This window comes from Camelus dromedarius, unplaced genomic scaffold (assembly GCF_036321535.1).
Source record: "Camelus dromedarius isolate mCamDro1 unplaced genomic scaffold, mCamDro1.pat HAP1_SCAFFOLD_195, whole genome shotgun sequence".
NCBI lineage: Eukaryota > Metazoa > Chordata > Mammalia > Artiodactyla > Camelidae > Camelus > Camelus dromedarius.
The window spans coordinates 1207199-1222097 of record NW_026989809.1 but is presented as its reverse complement, the minus strand read 5'-3'; positions in this window follow the sequence as shown (position 1 = coordinate 1222097).

The window sequence follows — 14899 nt, the reverse complement described above, 5'->3', positions numbered from 1 at the left end:
CTCTTGTTTCTCAATCTGTTTCCTACTGCCGGTTTGAAGTTCCTGCATTTTTCACTGTAGAACCGAGTTGGAGCTAGTTCCTACCCATATATATGTATGGAGTGGAGTTTGCAACTAAAAAGAAACTTTGTGTTCCCAACAAGCTAGGTGAAGGACGGCTTTCACACACACTTTTCCCTCAGAACTGAGCATGTGGAGAGAAGTTCGTTCATCTAGCACCAAGGGAACGGGTTGCAGGAGAAACTTTTACTCTGGTTTCTCAGTCTGTTTCCTAGTGCCGGTTTGAAGTTCCTGCAGTTTTCACTGTAAAACCGAGTTGGAGCTAGTACCTCCCCATATATATGTATGGAGTGGAGTTGGCAACTAAAAAGTAACTTTGTGTTCCCAACAAGCTAGGTGAAGTACGGCTTTCACACACACTTATCTCTCAGAACTGAGCATGTGGAGAGACGTTCGTTCATCTAGCACCAAGGGAACCTGTTGCAGGAGAAACTTTTTCTCTGGTTTCTCAGTCTGTTTAGTTGTGCCGGTTTGATGTTCCTGCAGTTTTCACTATAAAACCGAGTTGGAGCTAGTACCTCCCCATATATATGTATGGAGTGGATTTTGCAACTAAAAAGAATCTTTGTGTTCCCAACAAGCTAGGTGAAGTACGGCTTTCACACAAACTTATCCCACAGAACTGAGCATGTGGAGAGACATTCTTTCATCTAGCACCAAGGGAACTTGTTGCAGGAGAAACTTTTACTCTGGTTTCTCAATCTGTTTCCTAGTGCCGGTTTGAAGTTCCTGCAGTTTTCACTGTAAAACCGTGTTGGAGCTAGTACCTCCCCATATATATGTATGGAGTGGAGTTGGCAACTAAAAAGTAACTTTGTGTTCCCAACAAGCTAGGTGAAGTACGGCTTTCACACACACTTATCTCTCAGAACTGAGCATGTGGAGAGACTTTCGTTCATCTTGCACCACGGGAACGGGTTGCAAGGGAAACTTTTACTCTGGTTTCTCAGTCTGTTTCCTATTGCCGGTTTGAAGTTCCTGCAGTTTTCACTGTAAAACCGAGTTGGAGCTAGTACCTCCCCATATAAATGTAAGGAGTGGAGTTTGAACCTGAAAAGAAACTTTGTGTTCCCAACAAGCTAGGTGAAGTACGGCTTTCACACACACTTATCTCTCAGAACTGAGCATGTGGAGAGACGTTCGTTCATCTAGCACCAAGGGAACCTGTTGCAGGAGAAACTTTTTCTCTGGTTTCTCAGTCTGTTTAGTTGTGCCGGTTTGATGTTCCTGCAGTTTTCACTATAAAACCGAGTTGGAGCTAGTACCTCCCCATATACATGTATGGAGTGGATTTTGCAACTAAAAAGAATCTTTGTGTTCCCAACAAGCTAGGTGAAGTACCGCTTTCACACAAATTATCCCTCAGAACTGAGCATGTGGAGAGACATTCTTTCATCTAGCACCAAGGGAACGGGTTGCAGGAGAAACTTTTACTCTTGTTTCTCAATTTGTTTCCTAGTGCCGGTTTGAAGTTCCTGCATTTTTCACTGTAGAACCGAGTTGGAGCTAGTACATCGCCATATATATGTATGGAGTGGAGTTTGCAACTAAAAAGAAACTTTGTGTTCCCAACAAGCTAGGTGAAGGACGGCTTTCACACACAATTTTCCCTCAGAAGTGAGCATGTGGAGAGACGTTCGTTCATCTAGCACCAAGGGAACGGGTTGCAGGAGAAACTTTTCTCTGGTTTCTCAGTCTGTTTCCTAGTGCCGGTTTGAAGTTCCTGCAGTTTTCACTGTAAAACCGAGTTGGAGCTAGTTCCTCCCCATTTAAATGTATGGAGTGGAGTTTACAAATAAAAAGAAACTTTGTGTTCCCAACAAGCTAGGTGGAGGACGGCTTTCACACACACTTATCTCTCAGAACTGAGCATGTGGAGAGACGTTCGTTCATCTAGCACCACGGGAACGTGTTGCAGGAGAAAATTTTACTCTGGTTTCTCAGTCTGTTTCCTAGTGCCGGTTTGAAGTTCCTGCAGTTTTCACTGTAAAACCGAGTTGGAGCTAGTACCTCCCCATATATATGTATGGAGTGGAGTTGGCAACTAAAAAGTAACTTTGTGTTCCCAACAAGCTAGGTGAAGTACGGCTTTCACACACACTTATCTCTCAGAACTGAGCATGTGGAGAGACTTTCGTTCATCTTGCACCACGGGAACGGGTTGCAAGGGAAACTTTTACTCTGGTTTCTCAGTCTGTTTCCTAGTGCCGGTTTGAAGTTCCTGCAGTTTTCACTGTAAAACCGAGTTGGAGCTAGTACCTCCCCATATAAATGTAAGGAGTGGAGTTTGAACCTGAAAAGAAACTTTGTGTTCCCAACAAGCTAGGTGAAGTACGGCTTTCACACACACTTATCTCTCAGAACTGAGCATGTGGAGAGACATTCGTTCATCTAGCACCAAGGGAACCTGTTGCAGGAGAAACTTTTTCTCTGGTTTCTCAGTCTGTTTAGTTGTGCCGGTTTGATGTTCCTGCAGTTTTCACTATAAAACCGAGTTGGAGCTAGTACCTCCCCATATACATGTATGGAGTGGATTTTGCAACTAAAAAGAATCTTTGTGTTCCCAACAAGCTAGGTGAAGTACGGCTTTCACACAAACTTATCCCTCAGAACTGAGCATGTGGAGAGACATTCTTTCATCTAGCACCAAGGGAACGGGTTGCAGGAGAAACTTTTACTCTTGTTTCTCAATCTGTTTCCTACTGCCGGTTTGAAGTTCCTGCATTTTTCACTGTAGAACCGAGTTGGAGCTAGTTCCTACCCATATATATGTATGGAGTGGAGTTTGCAACTAAAAAGAAACTTTGTGTTCCCAACAAGCTAGGTGAAGGACGGCTTTCACACACACTTTTCCCTCAGAACTGAGCATGTGGAGAGAAGTTCGTTCATCTAGCACCAAGGGAACGGGTTGCAGGAGAAACTTTTACTCTGGTTTCTCAGTCTGTTTCCTAGTGCCGGTTTGAAGTTCCTGCAGTTTTCACTGTAAAACCGAGTTGGAGCTAGTTCCTCCCCATATATATGTATGGAGTGGAGTTTACAAATAAAAAGAAACTTTGTGTTCCCAACAAGCTAGGTGAAGGACGGCTTTCACACACACTTATCTCTCAGAACTGAGCATGTGGAGAGACATTCGTTCATCTAGCACCACGGGAACGTGTTGCAGGAGAAACTTTTACTCTGGTTTCCCAGTCTGTTTCCTAGTGCCGGTTTGAAGTTCCTGCAGTTTTCACTGTAAAACCGAGTTGGAGCTAGTACCTCCCCATATATATGTATGGAGTGGAGTTGGCAACTAAATAGAAACTTTGTGTTCCCAACAAGCTAGGTGAAGTACGGCTTTCACACACACTTATCTCTCAGAACTGAGCATGTGGAGAGACTTTCGTTCATCTTGCACCACGGGAACGGGTTGCAAGAGAAACTTTTACTCTGGTTTCTCAGTCTGTTTCCTAGTGCCGGTTTGAAGTTCCTGCAGTTTTCACTGTAAAACCGAGTTGGAGCTAGTACCTCCCCATATATATGTATGGAGTGGAGTTTACAAATAAAAAGAAACTTTGTGTTCCCAACAAGCTACGTGAAGGAAGCTTTCACACACACTTATCTCTGAGAACTGAGCATGTGGAGAGACGTTCGTTCATCTAGCACCAAGGGAACGGGTTGCAGGAGAATCTTTACTCTGGTTTCTCAGTCTGTTTCCTAGTGCCGGTTTGAAGTTCTTGCAGTTTTAACTGTAAAACCGAGTTGGAGCTAGTACCTCCCCATATAAATGTAAGGAGTGGAGTTTGAACCTGAAAAGAAACTTTGTGTTCCCAACAAGCTAGGTGAAGTACGGCTTTCACACACACTTATCTCTCAGAACTGAGCATGTGGAGAGACGTTCGTTCATCTAGCACCAAGGGAACCTGTTGCAGGAGAAACTTTTTCTCTGGTTTCTCAGTCTGTTTAGTTGTGCCGGTTTGATGTTCCTGCAGTTTTCACTATAAAACCGAGTTGGAGCTAGTACCTCCCCATATACATGTATGGAGTGGATTTTGCAACTAAAAAGAATCTTTGTGTTCCCAACAAGCTAGGTGAAGTACGGCTTTCACACAAATTATCCCTCAGAACTGAGCATGTGGAGAGACATTCTTTCATCTAGCACCAAGGGAACGGGTTGCAGGAGAAACTTTTACTCTTGTTTCTCAATTTGTTTCCTAGTGCCGGTTTGAAGTTCCTGCATTTTTCACTGTAGAACCGAGTTGGAGCTAGTACATCGCCATATATATGTATGGAGTGGAGTTTGCAACTAAAAAGAAACTTTGTGTTCCCAACAAGCTAGGTGAAGGACGGCTTTCACACACAATTTTCCCTCAGAACTGAGCATGTGGAGAGACGTTCGTTCATCTAGCACCAAGGGAACGGGTTGCAGGAGAAACTTTTACTCTGGTTTCTCAGTCTGTTTCCTAGTGCCGGTTTGAAGTTCCTGCAGTTTTCACTGTAAAACCGAGTTGGAGCTAGTTCCTCCCCATTTAAATGTATGGAGTGGAGTTTACAAATAAAAAGAAACTTTGTGTTCCCAACAAGCTAGGTGGAGGACGGCTTTCACACACACTTATCTCTCAGAACTGAGCATGTGGAGAGACGTTCGTTCATCTAGCACCACGGGAACGTGTTGCAGGAGAAAATTTTACTCTGGTTTCTCAGTCTGTTTCCTACTGCCGGTTTGAAGTTCCTGCAGTTTTCACTGTAAAACCGAGTTGGAGCTAGTACCTCCCCATATATATGTATGGAGTGGAGTTGGCAACTAAAAAGTAACTTTGTGTTCCCAACAAGCTAGGTGAAGTACGGCTTTCACACACACTTATCTCTCAGAACTGAGCATGTGGAGAGACTTTCGTTCATCTTGCACCACGGGAACGGGTTGCAAGGGAAACTTTTACTCTGGTTTCTCAGTCTGTTTCCTAGTGCCGGTTTGAAGTTCCTGCAGTTTTCACTGTAAAACCGAGTTGGAGCTAGTACCTCCCCATATAAATGTAAGGAGTGGAGTTTGAACCTGAAAAGAAACTTTGTGTTCCCAACAAGCTAGGTGAAGTACGGCTTTCACACACACTTATCTCTCAGAACTGAGCATGTGGAGAGACATTCGTTCATCTAGCACCAAGGGAACCTGTTGCAGGAGAAACTTTTTCTCTGGTTTCTCAGTCTGTTTAGTTGTGCCGGTTTGATGTTCCTGCAGTTTTCACTATAAAACCGAGTTGGAGCTAGTACCTCCCCATATACATGTATGGAGTGGATTTTGCAACTAAAAAGAATCTTTGTGTTCCCAACAAGCTAGGTGAAGTACGGCTTTCACACAAACTTATCCCTCAGAACTGAGCATGTGGAGAGACATTCTTTCATCTAGCACCAAGGGAACGGGTTGCAGGAGAAATTTTTACTCTTGTTTCTCAATCTGTTTCCTACTGCCGGTTTGAAGTTCCTGCATTTTTCACTGTAGAACCGAGTTGGAGCTAGTTCCTACCCATATATATGTATGGAGTGGAGTTTGCAACTAAAAAGAAACTTTGTGTTCCCAACAAGCTAGGTGAAGGACGGCTTTCACACACACTTTTCCCTCAGAACTGAGCATGTGGAGAGAAGTTCGTTCATCTAGCACCAAGGGAACGGGTTGCAGGAGAAACTTTTACTCTGGTTTCTCAGTCTGTTTCCTAGTGCCGGTTTGAAGTTCCTGCAGTTTTCACTGTAAAACCGAGTTGGAGCTAGTTCCTCCCCATATATATGTATGGAGTGGAGTTTACAAATAAAAAGAAACTTTGTGTTCCCAACAAGCTAGGTGAAGGACGGCTTTCACACACACTTATCTCTCAGAACTTAGCATGTGGAGAGACATTCGTTCATCTAGCACCACGGGAACGTGTTGCAGGAGAAACTTTTACTCTGGTTTCCCAGTCTGTTTCCTAGTGCCGGTTTGAAGTTCCTGCAGTTTTCACTGTAAAACCGAGTTGGAGCTAGTACCTCCCCATATATATGTATGGAGTGGAGTTGGCAACTAAATAGAAACTTTGTGTTCCCAACAAGCTAGGTGAAGTACGGCTTTCACACACACTTATCTCTCAGAACTGAGCATGTGGAGAGACTTTCGTTCATCTTGCACCACGGGAACGGGTTGCAAGAGAAACTTTTACTCTGGTTTCTCAGTCTGTTTCCTAGTGCCGGTTTGAAGTTCCTGCAGTTTTCACTGTAAAACCGAGTTGGAGCTAGTACCTCCCCATATATATGTATGGAGTGGAGTTTACAAATAAAAAGAAACTTTGTGTTCCCAACAAGCTACGTGAAGGAAGCTTTCACACACATTTATCTCTGAGAACTGAGCATGTGGAGAGACGTTCGTTCATCTAGCACCAAGGGAACGGGTTGCAGGAGAATCTTTACTCTGGTTTCTCAGTCTGTTTCCTAGTGCCGGTTTGAAGTTCTTGCAGTTTTAACTGTAAAACCGAGTTGGAGCTTGTACGTCCCCATATATATGTATGGAGTGGAGTTGGCTACTAAAAAGAATCTTTGTGTTCCCAACAATCTAGGTGAATGGCGGCTTTCACACACAATTATCTCTCAGAACTAAGCATGTGGAGAGACGTTCGTTCATCTAGCACCAAGGGAACCTGCTGCAGGAGAAACTTTTACACTGGTTTCTCAGTATGTTTCATAGTGCCGGTTTGATGTTCGTGCAGTTTTCAGTATAAAAACGAGTTGGAGCTAGTACTTCCCGTATATATGTATGGAGTGGATTTTGCAACTAAAAAGAAACTTTGTGTTCCCAACAAGCTAGGTGAAGGACGGCTTTCACACACAATTATCCCTCAGAACTGAGCATGTGGAGAGACATTCATTCATCTAGCACCAAGGGAACGGGTTGCAGGAGAAACTTTTACTCTGGTTTCTCAATCTGTTTCCTTGTGCCGGTTTGAAGTTCCTGCAGTTTTCACTGTAAAACAGAGTTGGAGCTAGTACATCCCCATATATATGTATGGAGTGGAGTTTGCAACTAAAAAGAAACTGTGTTCCCAACAAGCTAGGTGAAGTAAGGCTTTCAAACGCAATTATCTCTCAGAACTGAGCATGTGGAGAGACGTTCGTTCATCTAGCACCAAGGGAACGGTTTGCAGGAGAAACTTTTACTCTGGTTTCTCAGTCTGTTTCCTAGTGCCCGTTTGAAGTTCCTGCAGTTTTCACTGTAAAAGCGAGATGGAGCTAGTTCCTCCCCATATATATGTATGGAGTGGAGTTTGCAACTAAAAAAAAACTTTGTGTTCCCAACAAGCTAGGAAAAGGACGGCTTTCACAAACACTTATCTCTCAGAACTGAGCATGTGGAGAGACGTTCGTTCATCTAGCATCAAGGGAAAGGGTTGCAGGAGAAAATTTTACTCTGGTTTCTCAGTCTGTTTCCTAGTGCCGGTTTGAAGTTCCTGCAGTTTTCACTGTAAAACAGAGTTGGAGCTAGTACCTCCCCATATATATGTATGGAGTGGAGTTTGCAACTAAAAAGAAACTTTGTGTTCCCAACAAGCTAGGTTAAGGACGGCTTTCACACACACTTTTCCCTCACAACTGAGCATGTGGAGAGACATTCGTTCATCTAGCACCAAGGGAACGGGTTGCAGGAGAAACTTTTACTCTGGTTTCTCAGTCTGTTTCCTAGTGCCGGTTTGAAGTTCCTGCAGTTTTCACTGTAAAACCGATTTGGAGCTAGTTCCTCCCCATATATATGTATGGAGTGGAGTTTACAAATAAAAAGAATCTTAGTGTTCCCAACAAGCTAGGTGAAGGACGGCTTTCACACACACTTTTCTCTCAGAACTGAGCATGTGGAGAGACGTTCGTTCATCTAGCACCACGGGAACGTGTTGCAGGAGAAACTTTTACTCTGGTTTCTCAGTCTGTTTCCTAGTGCCGGTTTGAAGTTCCTGCAGTTTTCACTGTAAAACCGAGTTGGAGCTTGTACCTCCCCATATATATGTATGGAGTGGAGTTGGCAACTAAAAATTAACTTTGTGTTCCCAACAAGCTAGGTGTAGTACGGCTTTCACACACAGTTATCTCTCAGAACTGAGCATGTGGAGAGACTTTCGTTCATCTTGCACCACGGGAACGGGTTGCAAGAGAAACTTTTACTCTGGTTTCTCAGTCTGTTTCCTAGTGCCGGTTTGAAGTTCCTGCAGTTTTCACTGTAAAACCGAGTTGGAGCTAGTACCTCCCCATATAAATGTATGGAGTGGAGTTTGAACCTGAAAAGAAACTTTGTGTTCCCAACAAGCTAGGTGAAGTACGGCTTTCACACACACTTATCTCTCAGAACTGAGCATGTGGAGAGACGTTCGTTCATCTAGCACCAAGGGAACCTGTTGCAGGAGAAACTTTTTCTCTGGTTTCTCAGTCTGTTTAGTTGTGCCGGTTTGATGTTCCTGCAGTTTTCACTATAAAACCGAGTTGGAGCTAGTACCTCCCCATATATATGTATGGAGTGGATTTTGCAACTAAAAAGAATCTTTGTGTTCCCAACAAGCTAGGTGAAGTACGGCTTTCACACAAACTTTTCCCACAGAACTGAGCATGTGGAGAGACATTCTTTCATCTAGCACCAAGGGAAATTGTTGCAGGAGAAACTTTTACTCTGGTTTCTCAATCTGTTACCTAGTGCCGGTTTGAATTTCCTGCATTTTTCACTGTAAAACCGAGTTGGAGCTAGTACATCGCCATATATATGTATCGAGTGGAGTTTGCAACTAAAAAGAAACTTTGTGTTCCCAACAAGCTAGGTTAAGGACGGCTTTCACACACACTTTTCCCTCAGAACTGAGCATGTGGAGAGACATTCGTTCATCTAGCACCAAGGGAACGGGTTGCAGGAGAAACTTTTACTCTGGTTTCTCAGTCTGTTTCCTAGTGCCGGTTTGAAGTTCCTGCAGTTTTCACTGTAAAACCGAGTTGGAGCTAGTTCTTCCCCGTATATATGTATGGAGTGGAGTTTACAAATAAAAAGAAACTTTGTGTTCCCAACAAGCTAGGTGAAGGACGGCTTTCACACACACTTATCTCTGAGAACTGAGCATGTGGAGAGACGTTCGTTCATCTAGCACCACGGGAACGTGTTGCAGGAGAAATTTTACTCTGGTTTCTCAGTCTGTTTCCTAGTGCCGGTTTGAAGTTCCTGCAGTTTTCACTGTAAAACCGAGTTGGAGCTAGTACCTCCCCATATATATGTAAGGAGTGGAGTTGGCAACTAAAAAGTAACTTTGTGTTCCCAACAAGCTAGGTGAAGTACGGCTTTCACACACACTTATCTCTCAGAACTGAGCATGTGGAGAGACTTTCGTTCATCTTGCACCACGGGAACGGGTTGCAAGAGAAAATTTTACTCTGGTTTCTCAGTCTGTTTCCTAGTGCCGGTTTGAAGTTCCTGCAGTTTTCACTGTAAAACCGAGTTGGAGCTAGTACCTCCCCATATAAATGTATGGAGTGGAGTTTGAAACTGAAAAGAAACTTTGTGTTACCAACAAGCTAGGTGAAGTACGGCTTTCACACACAATTATCTCTCAGAACTGAGCATGTGGAGAGACGTTCGTTCATCTAGCACCAAGGGAACGGGTTGCAGGAGAAACTTTTACTCTGGTTTCTCAGTCTGTTTCCTAGTGCCGGTTTGAAGTTCCTGCAGTTTTCACTGTAAAACCGAGTTGGAGCTAGTTCCTCCCCATATATTTGTATGGAGTGGAGTTTACAAATAAAAAGAAACTTTGTGTTCCCAACAAGCTAGGTGAAGGACGGCTTTCACACACACTTTTCTCTCAGAACTGAGCATGTGGAGAGACGTTCGTTCATCTAGCACCACGGGAACATGTTGCAGGAGAAACTTTTACTCTGGTTTCTCAGTCTGTTTCCTAGTGCCGGTTTGAAGTTCCTGCAGTTTTCACTGTAAAACCGAGTTGGAGCTAGTACCTCCCCATATATATGTATGGAGTGGAGTTGGCAACTAAAAAGTAACTTTGTGTTCCCAACAAGCTAGGTGAAGTACGGCTTTCACACACACTTATCTCTCAGAACTGAGCATGTGGAGAGACTTTCGTTCATCTTGCACCACGGGAACGGGTTGCAAGAGAAACTTTTACTATGGTTTCTCAGTCTGTTTCCTAGTGCCGGTTTGAAGTTCCTGCATTTTTCACTGTAAAACCGAGTTGGAGCTAGTACATCGCCATATATATGTATGGAGTGGAGTTTGCAACTAAAAAGAAACTTTGTGTTCCCAACAAGCTAGGTGAAGGACGGCTTTCACACACACTTATCTCTCAGAACTGAGCATGTGGAGAGACTTTCGTTCATCTTGCACCACGGGAACGGGTTGCAAGAGAAAATTTTACTCTGGTTTCTCAGTCTGTTTCCTAGTGTCGGTTTGAAGTTCCTGCAGTTTTCACTGTAAAACCGAGTTGGAGCTAGTACCTCCCCATATAAATGTATGGAGTGGAGTTTGAACCTGAAAAGAAACTTTGTGTTACCAACAAGCTAGGTGAAGTACGGCTTTCACACACACTTATCTCTCAGAACTGAGCATGTGGAGAGACGTTCGTTCATCTAGCACCAAGGGAACCTGTTGCAGGAGAAACTTTTTCTCTGGTTTCTCAGTCTGTTTAGTTGTGCCGGTTTGATGTTCCTGCAGTTTTCACTATAAAACCGAGTTGGGGCTAGTACCTACCCATATATATGTATGGAGTGGATTTTGCAACTAAAAAGAATCTTTGTGTTCCCAACAAGCTAGGTGAAGTACGGCTTTCACTCAAACTTATCCCTCAGAACTGAGCATTTGGAGAGACATTCTTTCATCTAGCACCAAGGGAACGGGTTGCAGGAGAAACTTTTACTCTGGTTTCTCAGTCTGTTTCCTAGTGCCGGTTTGAAGTTCCTGCAGTTTTCACTGTAAAACCGAGTTGGAGCTAGTTCCTCCCCATATATATGTATGGAGTGGAGTTTACAAATAAAAAGAAACTTTGTGTTCCCAACAAGCTAGGTGAAGGACGGCTTTCACACACACTTATCTCTCAGAACTGAGCATGTGGAGAGACGTTCGTTCATCTAGCACCACGGGAACGTGTTGCAGGAGAAACTTTTACTCTGGTTTCTCAGTCTGTTTCCTAGTGCCGGTTTGAAGTTCCTGCAGTTTTCACTGTAAAACCGAGTTGGAGGTAGTACCTCCCCATATAAATGTATGGAGTGGAGTTTGAACCTGAAAAGAAACTTTGTGTTCCCAACAAGCTAGGTGAAGTACGGCTTTCACACACAATTATCTCTCAGAACTGAGCATGTGGAGAGACGTTCGTTCATCTAGCACCAAGGGAACGGGTTGCAGGAGAAACTTTTACTCTGGTTTCTCAGTCTGTTTCCTAGTGCCGGTTTGAAGTTCCTGCAGTTTTCACTGTAAAACCGAGTTGGAGCTAGTTCCTCCCCATATATTTGTATGGAGTGGAGTTTACAAATAAAAGGAAACTTTGTGTTCCCAACAAGCTAGGTGAAGGACGGCTTTCACACACACTTTTCTCTCAGAACTGAGCATGTGGAGAGACATTCGTTCATCTAGCACCACGGGAACGTGTTGCAGGAGAAACTTTTACTCTGGTTTCTCAGTCTGTTTCCTAGTGCCGGTTTGAAGTTCCTGCAGTTTTCACTGTAAAACCGAGTTGGAGCTAGTACCTCCCCATATATATGTATGGAGTGGAGTTGGCAACTAAAAATTAACTTTGTGTTCCCAACAAGATATGTGTAGTACGGCTTTCACACACAGTTATCTCTCAGAACTGAGCATGTGGAGAGACTTTCGTTCATCTTGCACCACGGGAACGGGTTGCAAGAGAAACTTTTACTCTGGTTTCTCAGTCTGTTTCCTAGTGCCGGTTTGAAGTTCCTGCAGTTTTCACTGTAAAACCGAGTTGGAGCTAGTACCTCCCCATATAAATGTATGGAGTGGAGTTTGAACCTGAAAAGAAACTTTGTGTTCCCAACAAGCTAGGTGAAGTACGGCTTTCACACACACTTATCTCTCAGAACTGAGCATGTGGAGAGACGTTCGTTCATCTAGCACCAAGGGAACCTGTTGCAGGAGAAACTTTTTCTCTGGTTTCTCAGTCTGTTTAGTTGTGCCGGTTTGATGTTCCTGCAGTTTTCACTATAAAACCGAGTTGGGGCTAGTACCTCCCCATATATATGTATGGAGTGGATTTTGCAACTAAAAAGAATCTTTGTGTTCCCAACAAGCTAGGTGAAGTACGGCTTTCACACAAACTTATCCCACAGAACTGAGCATGTGGAGAGACATTCTTTCATCTAGCACCAAGGGAACTTGTTGCAGGAGAAACTTTTACTCTGGTTTCTCAATCTGTTTCCTAGTGCCGGTTTGAAGTTCCTGCATTTTTCACTGTAAAACCGAGTTGGAGCTAGTACATCCCCATATATATGTATCGAGTGGAGTTTGCAACTAAAAAGAAACTTTGTGTTCCCAACAAGCTAGGTTAAGGACGGCTTTCACACACACTTTTCCCTCAGAACTGAGCATGTGGAGAGACATTCGTTCATCTAGCACCAAGGGAACGGGTTGCAGGATAAACTTTTACTCTGGTTTCTCAGTCTGTTTCCTAGTGCCGGTTTGAAGTTCCTGCAGTTTTCACTGTAAAACCGAGTTGGAGCTAGTTCCTCCCCATATATATGTATGGAGTGGAGTTTACAAATAAAAAGAAACTTTGTGTTCCCAACAAGCTAGGTGAAGGACGGCTTTCACACACACTTATCTCTGAGAACTGAGCATGTGGAGAGACGTTCGTTCATCTAGCACCACGGGAACGTGTTGCAGGACAAATTTTACTCTGGTTTCTCAGTCTGTTTCCTAGTGCCGGTTTGAAGTTCCTGCAGTTTTCACTGTAAAACCGAGTTGGAGCTAGTACCTCCCCATATATATGTATGGAGTGGAGTTGGCAACTAAAAAGTAACTTTGTGTTCCCAACAAGCTAGGTGAAGTACGGCTTTCACACACACTTATCTCTCAGAACTGAGCATGTGGAGAGACTTTCGTTCATCTTGCACCACGGGAACGGGTTGCAAGAGAAAATTTTACTCTGGTTTCTCAGTCTGTTTCCTAGTGCCGGTTTGAAGTTCCTGCAGTTTTCACTGTAAAACCGAGTTGGAGCTAGTACCTCCCCATATAAATGTATGGAGTGGAGTTTGAAACTGAAAAGAAACTTTGTGTTACCAACAAGCTAGGTGAAGTACGGCTTTCACACACAATTATCTCTCAGAACTGAGCATGTGGAGAGACGTTCGTTCATCTAGCACCAAGGGAACGGGTTGCAGGAGAAACTTTTACTCTGGTTTCTCAGTCTGTTTCCTAGTGCCGGTTTGAAGTTCCTGCAGTTTTCACTGTAAAACCGAGTTGGAGCTAGTTCCTCCCCATATATTTGTATGGAGTGGAGTTTACAAATAAAAAGAAACTTTGTGTTCCCAACAAGCTAGGTGAAGGACGGCTTTCACACACACTTTTCTCTCAGAACTGAGCATGTGGAGAGACGTTCGTTCATCTAGCACCACGGGAACATGTTGCAGGAGAAACTTTTACTCTGGTTTCTCAGTCTGTTTCCTAGTGCCGGTTTGAAGTTCCTGCAGTTTTCACTGTAAAACCGAGTTGGAGCTAGTACCTCCCCATATATATGTATGGAGTGGAGTTGGCAACTAAAAAGTAACTTTGTTTTCCCAACAAGCTAGGTGAAGTACGGCTTTCACACACACTTATCTCTCAGAACTGAGCATGTGGAGAGACTTTCGTTCATCTTGCACCACGGGAACGGGTTGCAAGAGAAACTTTTACTCTGGTTTCTCAGTCTGTTTCCTAGTGCCGGTTTGAAGTTCCTGCAGTTTTCACTGTAAAACAGAGTTGGAGCTAGTACCGCCCCATATAAATGTATGGAGTGGAGTTTGAACCTGAAAAGAAACATTGTGTTCCCAACAAGCTAGGTGAAGTACGGCTTTAACACACAATTATCTCTCAGAACTGAGCATGTGGAGAGACGTTCGTTCATCTAGCACCAAGGGAACCTGTTGCAGGAGAAACTTTTACTCTGGTTTCTCAGTCTGTTTAGTTGTGCCGGTTTGATGTTCCTGCAGTTTTCACTATAAAACCGAGTTGGAGCTAGTACCTCCCCATATATATGTATGGAGTGGATTTTGCAACTAAAAAGAATCTTTGTGTTCCCAACAAGCTAGGTGAAGTACGGCTTTCACACAAACTTATCCCACAGAACTGAGCATGTGGAGAGACATTCTTTCATCTAGCACCAAGGGAACGGGTAGCAGGAGAAACTTTTACTCTGGTTTCTCAATCTGTTTCCTAGTGCCGGTTTGAAGTTCCTGCATTTTTCACTGTAAAACCGAGTTGGAGCTAGTACATCGCCATATATATGTATGGAGTGGAGTTTGCAACTAAAAAGAAACTTTGTGTTCCCAACAAGCTAGGTTAAGTACGGCTTTCACACACACTTTTCCCTCAGAACTGAGCATGTGGAGAGACATTCGTTCATCTAGCACCAAGGGAACGGGTTTCAGGAGAAACTTTTACTCTGGTTTCTCAGTCTGCTTCCTAGTGCCGGTTTGAAGTTCCTGCAGTTTTCACTGTAAAACCGAGTTGGGGTTAGTTCCTCCCCATATATATGTATGGAGTGGAGTTTACAAATAAAAATAAACTTTGTGTTCCCAACAAGCTAGGTGAAGGACGGCTTTCACACACACTTATCTCTCAGAACTGAGCATGTGGAGAGACTTTCGTTCATCTTGCACC